The sequence below is a fragment of the Bombyx mori genome, chromosome 26 (genome assembly GCF_030269925.1).
Source record: "Bombyx mori chromosome 26, ASM3026992v2".
In the NCBI taxonomy this organism is placed as follows: domain Eukaryota; kingdom Metazoa; phylum Arthropoda; class Insecta; order Lepidoptera; family Bombycidae; genus Bombyx; species Bombyx mori.
The window spans coordinates 2,149,510-2,157,132 of NC_085132.1; positions in this window are offsets into that span (position 1 = coordinate 2,149,510).

Consider the following 7,623-nt stretch of genomic DNA (forward strand, 5'->3'; position numbering starts at 1 on the left):
CGGCGCGCACTCTGCGTGGCCGGGGGCTCCGTCTGTGGGGGAGTTTTGCTGGACTTCCACCGGGCGCGTCCGTAGGTGGCGGATAACGGGATCCTCTGGGAACAGTCCCACTCCCAGGGGTATCGTCCGGTCTTTTTCGTTGCAAGGATTTCTAGGTGTTAGGTAGGTAGGCTAGGTGTAGGAGTAGGGTAGCCTAGTTAGGCTTTGCAACGAAAGAGATCGGATGACGCGGACCAAAACCAGCAGGGGGAGTTGCGGGCTCTCCACGCCCTTCACTCGCTGAAGGGTGTTCCTCCTGGAGACGCTCGGGCTCCCTCTCTTGTCCCCTTTTCCCCCCTTTTTTGTTTTTCTTCGGGTCACGTCCGACCTGTTTCGGACGTAACCCATGGGTGGTGGTGGGCCACTTTTGGCCTGCCCTTCGATGGAGAAGTGAGCCGGCGTTGCTTACGCATCTTCCGGCCGCTGGTCGCCATGTCCCCGGCTTCGGCTACAGGGGCACGCCCTCCAGAGGGGGGTACCGGTATACCGGCGTGGCTTCGTCGTTGCTGCTCTTTTGAGCGTCGGGCGGTGGTCTGCCGTGTTGCTCGTTGCACTCGGCGGGCCGCCGGCCAACCCGTAATCCTCACCGCGTGGGGGACGGGGGCCGCTGCCGCGAGGCACGGGGCCGCGAGGACGTAAACCTCTTTAAAAAATGCCCCAATCCTAAGCTCTGGTGCCCGGCGATGGGATGAATGGCTGGAGGGAGTCCAGTCCCAAGGGTACCAACCAGACCCCAGGGGACCGACCCCTGGTTAATCAAAAAGGAAAAATGAAAAATGGCACCTGTGAAGAACTTATTACCCCAGGAGGGTACCTCCCGCTCCGCGGGGGGAGAATCCCTCCGTGCGGTCGAGCGATCGGCCGCACGCTGCCCCACCGTTTCTGGGGGGGGCACACACTGCCACGAGGAAGGGGGCGACAGCACGGGTCGCGTAAGGGACAGAGTCCCAACCGTGCTACTCGAGCGCTGCGAGAGTTTGATCTCGTTGCACTCGGCGCGGAGCTCCGCGAGGGGCGATGCGTCTAGTGGGCGGGAGACGCCAGCGCTGTTAGTGGACAGCACCCGACAGCGGACACGACGGAAGCGGAAGTCGGCTCGACAGCCGGCATCCTCCGCTCAGTCCGACTCGTCGGAAGGAGAGCCTTCCAGCGCCAAGTACATGGCGTTGGCAGAAGGACCGGCGGCTGCTTCGGCGCCGCCCGCCACTGACTTTGACAAGCCGTCGTCTTGCGGACTGGACGCTGCCTCTTCGGCGCAGTCCAGGGCCGCCTGCCGTGAGGCGAAAAATAAAAAGGAAAGGAAGCTAGAAGAGATTGAGCGCCTACAGAGAGCCCTGACGTTGGTGGGTCCCTCTGACCCCCTCCGATCTTGTCAGATAGTTGGCAAAATAGTTGCGACTATTGCAGCCAAATCGACTGGAGGCCTCAAGGGCACCGAAGTGTCGGCCATGAAATCGGCGGCCGCCACACTGGAGGAGAGGCTGCAGGACGTTGTGGACCGCACCACAACCGTGGAGACGGCGGGCTTGCGGCAGGAAGTGGCCCTGCTGCACACCCGCCTCGAGCAAGTATCGGCCGAGAATGGCCAACTTCAGGCGGCGAATGGGCAACTTAGAGTGGACATGGCCGAGTTGCGAACGATGGTTGCCGACCTCATTGAGCGGCAACGCAGCTCGGCCCCTGTCCTTCCTCCGCCCGAAGTAGAAGGCCTCACTGAGGTCGAGGAGCTGAGGCGGCAGCTCCTCATACAGGAAGCACGCAGCTCCAGGGTGGAGCGTGCGAGGCCGCCCCTCGCCCATGAGGCGAAAGGCAGTGCGCCCGTGCCAGCACCCCGGAAAACAGTGGCCGTCAGAACGTATGGCGGCCCTACAAAGGGCGCGACACCTGCGGCACGCCCGGTCGCCTCGGCTACTGTTCCGGCCAAGCCTGGACCATCGCGGAACCAACAAAATACGGGGGCACCAAAACCCGCCCCCTCAGGAGCACCAGTCACCGGCCAGCGGAAGACTAAGACGACTGCTCCTGCCCCGTCCCAGCCTGCGAAGGCGGGGCCCGGCAGGAGCCGAAATAAGAAGAAGGGGGGCGTCAACGCCGCCAAACCGGCCCCGACCCCCCTGCCCCGCCCACTGCCCCCTGCCCCGGCCAATATGGAAGAGGCCTGGACGACGGTAGTGCGGCGCGGGCCCAAAAAGGTGGCGGCGCCTCCTGCGCCGCGCCCCAAGCCCGCCCCTGCGGCCGCCGCTCCCCGCCAAGAGGGTCGAGCGGAGCCGAGGGGCCGAACTGGAAGAAGGAGGCCGCGCGCCCCGCGGTCGGCTGCAGTGGTAGTGGAGCTGCTGCCCGCCGGCAAAGAAAAGGGCATCACCTACCACGAGGTGATGACCCAGGCGCGCGGCGGCGTGAATGTGGACGCCCTCGGCGTGGAGGGGGGCATCAAGGTCCGGCAGACGGCCAACGGGGCTCGTCTTATAGAGTGCCCCGGCCCCAACACAAACGCCGCGGCCGAAAAATTGGCGGCCCGGCTGAGGGAGATCCTGCCGGACCCCGAGGTGGTGCGCATCGCGCGGCCCGTGAAGATGGGAGAAGTAAAAATCACGGGCCTCGACGAGTGCGCCACGAAAGAGGAGGTCGCCGCGGCCATCGCGTCGCAGGGCAACTGCGCCCTCGCCGACGTCAAAGTCGGAGAGCTCCGGGTGACATATTCCGGAACCCGGACGGCGTGGGCGCGTTGCCCGATTGCAACGGCGACCCTCCTCGCCACCCCTCCACAGGGGCGGCCTTCCGACAGCCCAGGAAGGCTGCGCGTGGGCTGGGTAGTGGCCCACGTGCAGCTGCAGGATGCCAGGCCGTGGCGCTGTCTTCGGTGCTTCGGCACCGGCCACGGCCTCGCCAAGTGCCCGTCGACCGTGGACCGCAGCGGCTTGTGTTTCCGCTGCGGCCAACCGGGGCACAAGGCAGCCTCCTGCACCACAGCCGCGCCGCACTGCGTCTTGTGCGACGCGGCCAAAAGGAAGGCCGACCACCGGGCCGGGGGCCCGGCGTGTAAATCCGCCCCCTCCTCTACAAAAACGAGGAGGGGCGGAAAGAAAAAGAAGCCGGCTGCAAAAAGGGCAGCCGGTGAGTCAGCTCCCGCCGCGGCACCAGAGCAGCCGCAAGGCGGGACAGACGAGGGAGTGATGGACGTAGCCCCGTAATGGGTTGCGTCCATCGCTTCCTCCAAAGTAATTTGAACCACTCCGCCAGGGCACAGGATCTCCTCGTCCACACCATGGCGGAGTGGTCAATCGACGTCGCTGTCGCCGCGGAGCCGTACTTCGTCCCCACCGACCAGGACTGCTGGATCGGGGACGTCGACGGCTCCGTGGCCATTGTGTTGAGACAGTCCGCGGCGTTACCCCCCTTGGATATGGTGGCCAGGGGACCCGGGTACGTCGCGGCTAGGATCGACGGGACCGTCGTGATCGGGGCGTACTTTTCTCCGAACAGGAGCCTCGCCGAGTTCGAGCGGTTTCTGGGCGGGCTCGAGGCGCTTTTACACCGCCTCGGGTCCCGCCCTGTCATCGTAGCGGGGGACTTCAATGCCAAGTGCACGGCTTGGGGTTCCCCCCGCACGGATGCGCGAGGCGAGGCCCTTTCGGAGTGGGCGATCGCGACCAGCCTCTGTCTCCTAAACAGAGGCACGGTCGCGACTTGCGTGCGGTGGAACGGGGAATCCCACGTGGACGTGACGTTCGCGTCCCCGTCCGCCGTGCGCCGCACCCGCGGCTGGCGCGTACTCGAGGGGGCGGAGACGCTCTCGGACCACAGATACGTCCGATTTGAGCTCTCCGCCTCCTCCTTGTCTTCGTCGTCAGCCGCGGGCGCCCGCGGTGAGGAGGAGCTCCCGCAAGGTGCGCCCCGTTCGTTCCCCAGGTGGGCCTTGAAAAGGATGAACAAGGAGTTGCTGATGGAGGCGGCCGCTGTTGCTGCGTGGGCGCCAAAACCCGCGCGGCTCGCGGACGTGGATGCGGAGGTCGACTGGTTCCGGGGCACCATGGCAAACATTTGCGATGCCGCCATGCCCCGGGTCGGCCCCCGAGCACCACGTGGGGGTGCGTTCTGGTGGTCGCCCGAGATCGCAAGACTCCGCGAGGAGTGCGTGAGGGCGCGCCGCCGGAGCGCACGCCACCGCCGCCGCCGTCGTCGCGACGCTGCGTTCGCGGAGACGGCGGCCCAGCTGCACGCTGACTGTCGTCAAAAGCAGACGGCGCTGCAGCTGGCCATCGGCGAGGCCAAGAAGCAGAGCATGAAGACTCTCCTGGAGTCGCTCGACGAAGATCCCTGGGGGCGCCCATACAAGATGGTTCGCAGGAAACTGCAGCCGTGGGCGCTCCCCGTGACCGAGCGGCTCCAGCCTCGGCAGCTGCGGGAAATTGTTGCGGCACTCTTCCCGCCGGCAGCAGGGGGGGACTTTGAGCCCCCCCAGATGGACGCCACGTGGGGCACGCCACCGCGTCGCCCCAGCGTTCCCGCTGCCGAGGAGCCCCCTCCCCCTATCACGGGGGCGGAGATCCATGCGGCCGTGTCCAGAATGAGAGCGAAGGACGCGGCCCCCGGCCCTGACGGCGTTCACGGCCGGGTCTGGAGCTTGGCCTTCGAGGCCCTAGGGGACCGGCTCGGGGGGCTTTTCGAAGCGTGCCTCGAGTCGGGACGGTTCCCGTCGAAATGGAAGACGGGCAGACTGGTCCTTCTGCGGAAGGACGGGCGCCCCGCGGACTCACCCGGGGGCTATCGCCCCATCGTGTTGCTGGACGAAGCGGGCAAGATGCTCGAGAGGATCGTCGCGGCCCGCATCGTCCGGCACCTGACCGAGACGGGTCCCGATCTTTCGGCGGAGCAGTACGGCTTCAGAGAGGGCCGCTCGACTATCGACGCGATTCTGCGCGTGAGGGCCCTCTCCGACGAAGCCGTATCCCGGGGCGGGGTGGCGATGGCGTTATCCTTAGATGTAAGGAACGCCTTCAACACCCTGCCCTGGTCGGTGATCGCGGGGGCGCTGGAGTATCACGGCGTCCCCGCATACCTCCGCCGACTGATCGGCTCCTACCTCGAGGGCAGGTCGATCCAGTGCATCGGACACGGTGGGGCGATGTACCGCTTCCCCGTCGAGCGCGGTGTTCCGCAGGGGTCCGTCCTGGGCCCCCTGCTGTGGAACATCGGCTACGACTGGGTCCTGCGGGGCGTCATTCGGGGACCCCTCCCCGGGCTCAGCGTAATTTGTTACGCTGACGACACGTTGGTCGTGGCTCCGGGGAGGGACTACCGGGAGTCTGCCCGTCTGGCGTGCGCAGGCGTGGCACACGTCGTCACTAGGATCCGACGGTTGGGGCTCGAGGTGGCGCTCGACAAAACCCAGGCCCTGCTCTTTCACGGGCCGGGACGAGCGCCGCCTGTGGGTGCCCACCTCGTGATCGGAGGCGTCTGCGTCGGGGTCGGGGTGACCGGTCTTCGGTACCTCGGCCTCGAACTGGACGGTCGGTGGAACTTCCGCGCTCACTTTGAGAAGTTGGGCCCTCGGCTGATGGCAACGGCCGGCTCTTTGAGCCGGCTCCTTCCAAACGTCGGGGGTCCCGATCAGGTGGCGCGCCGCCTCTACATGGGGGTGGTGCGGTCGATGGCACTATACGGCGCTCCCGTATGGTGCCACGCCCTGACCCGCGAGAACGTCGCCGCGCTGCGACGTCCACAGCGCGCGATCGCGGTCAGGGCGATCCGAGGATACCGCACCGTCTCCTTCGAGGCGGCGTGCTTGCTCGCCGGGGCGCCACCCTGGGACCTGGAGGCGGAGGCGCTCGCTGCCGATTACCGGTGGCGTAGCGACCTCCGCTCTAGGGGGGAAGGGCGCCCCGGCGAAGCAGTAGTTCGAGCGCGGAGGCTCCAATCTCGGCGGTCCGTGCTGGAGGCGTGGTCTCGCCGCTTGGCGGACCCGTCGGCCGGCCTCCGTACCGTCGAGGCGGTCCGTCCGGTCCTCGCGGACTGGGTGGGCCGCGACCGCGGATGCCTCACCTTCCGGCTGACGCAAATGTTGACCGGCCATGGTTGTTTTGGCCGGTACTTGCACAAGATAGCCGGAAGGGAACCGACGGCGCAGTGCCATCACTGCGCGGACCGCGACGAGGATGACACAGCGGAACACACGCTGGCGCGTTGCTCTGGATTCGACGAGCAACGCGCCGCCCTCGTCGCGGTCATAGGTGAGGACCTCTCGCTGCCGCGCGTCGTGGCTACGATGCTCGGCAGCGACGCGTCCTGGAAGGCGATGCTCGACTTCTGCGAGTCCACCATCTCGCAGAAGGAGGCGGCGGAGCGAGAGAGGGAGAGCTCTTCCCTTTCCGCACCGATCCGTCGCCGTCGAGCCGGGGGCCGGAGGCGGGAATACGCCCGCACGTCCCGGCCCCTGTAGGTGGCGGCCTCCCCCCGGTGAAGGTCAAGGGGCGACCTGAGGGGGTGAGGCCGCGCGGCGCGCTACCAGCACTCTAGCGCGCTGCCGTGGAGTGAATAGAGCGACCGGTCGACGGTGTATCGCGTCCCGACCCGGCAGGCTGGTTCTGGTCCAGCGGGGTATTCCGGGACACCAGCGGCACCGTCTGGGCGGCCCGACGGGCTGCCGTACCGAGACGGCCGACGTTTCAGAGCCTTCGATTCGCCTCGAAGGCTCCGTCGGCTGGGCGTCCTTGGGGTGAGCCGCGCCGTCTGGTTGTAGTGTTGACCGCGGTAGCCCCCCTACCTCATCCGAGTTCTGACCTCGGAGGGGATCGGGCGTCGGGTGTAAGAGTGCAGGGGAGTCGTTTAGTGGGTGGGTCCTAAAATCCTTGGGCCCGCGGTCTGCTCACAACACCATGCAGATCGTTGAGTCTCACATACCCCGCGCGCCCCTTTTGCGCGGGGACCTCGTAGGAGGTTCGGCCCTCTACCCGAAAAAAAAAAAAAAAAAAAAAAGGAACTTGAAATTATAAACTCTGAATAAGAATTTATCGTAATACAATTATAATATTTGATTGCCATCTTGCAACCTGTGCATAGAATAAAATAAATAAAAATCGGCATGGAAAAATAAGGGTTGATCGTATTAGAGTGAAAATTGAGAGTAATATGAATTTTTTTATTTTGTCATGACAAGATAAAAAAATATTGCCAAAAAAATTTAAGTTTATAATTAACAAATAAAAAATAGGGCTCGATCATAGAGGGATGAAAAATTTAGATTAACATCAGATTTTTTATTTAAATTCATGACAAAATAAAAATAAAAATCATGCCAAAAAATTAGTTTATAATTAACAAATACAAAATAGGAGTTGATTGTAGAGGGGTGAAAATTTAGGGTTGTATGTATTTTTATATGCTAAAAAAAAAAATTGTCTAAAAAAAATTTTGCGGTGGACCACCCTTAACATTTAGGGGGATGAAAAATAGATGTTGTCCGATTCTCCACCCTGGCCGATATGCACGCTAAGATTCACGAAAATCGGTTGAGCCGTTTCGGAGGGGTTCAATCACGCACACCGTGACACGAGAATTTTATATATTAGATAGATGCTGTCGCGG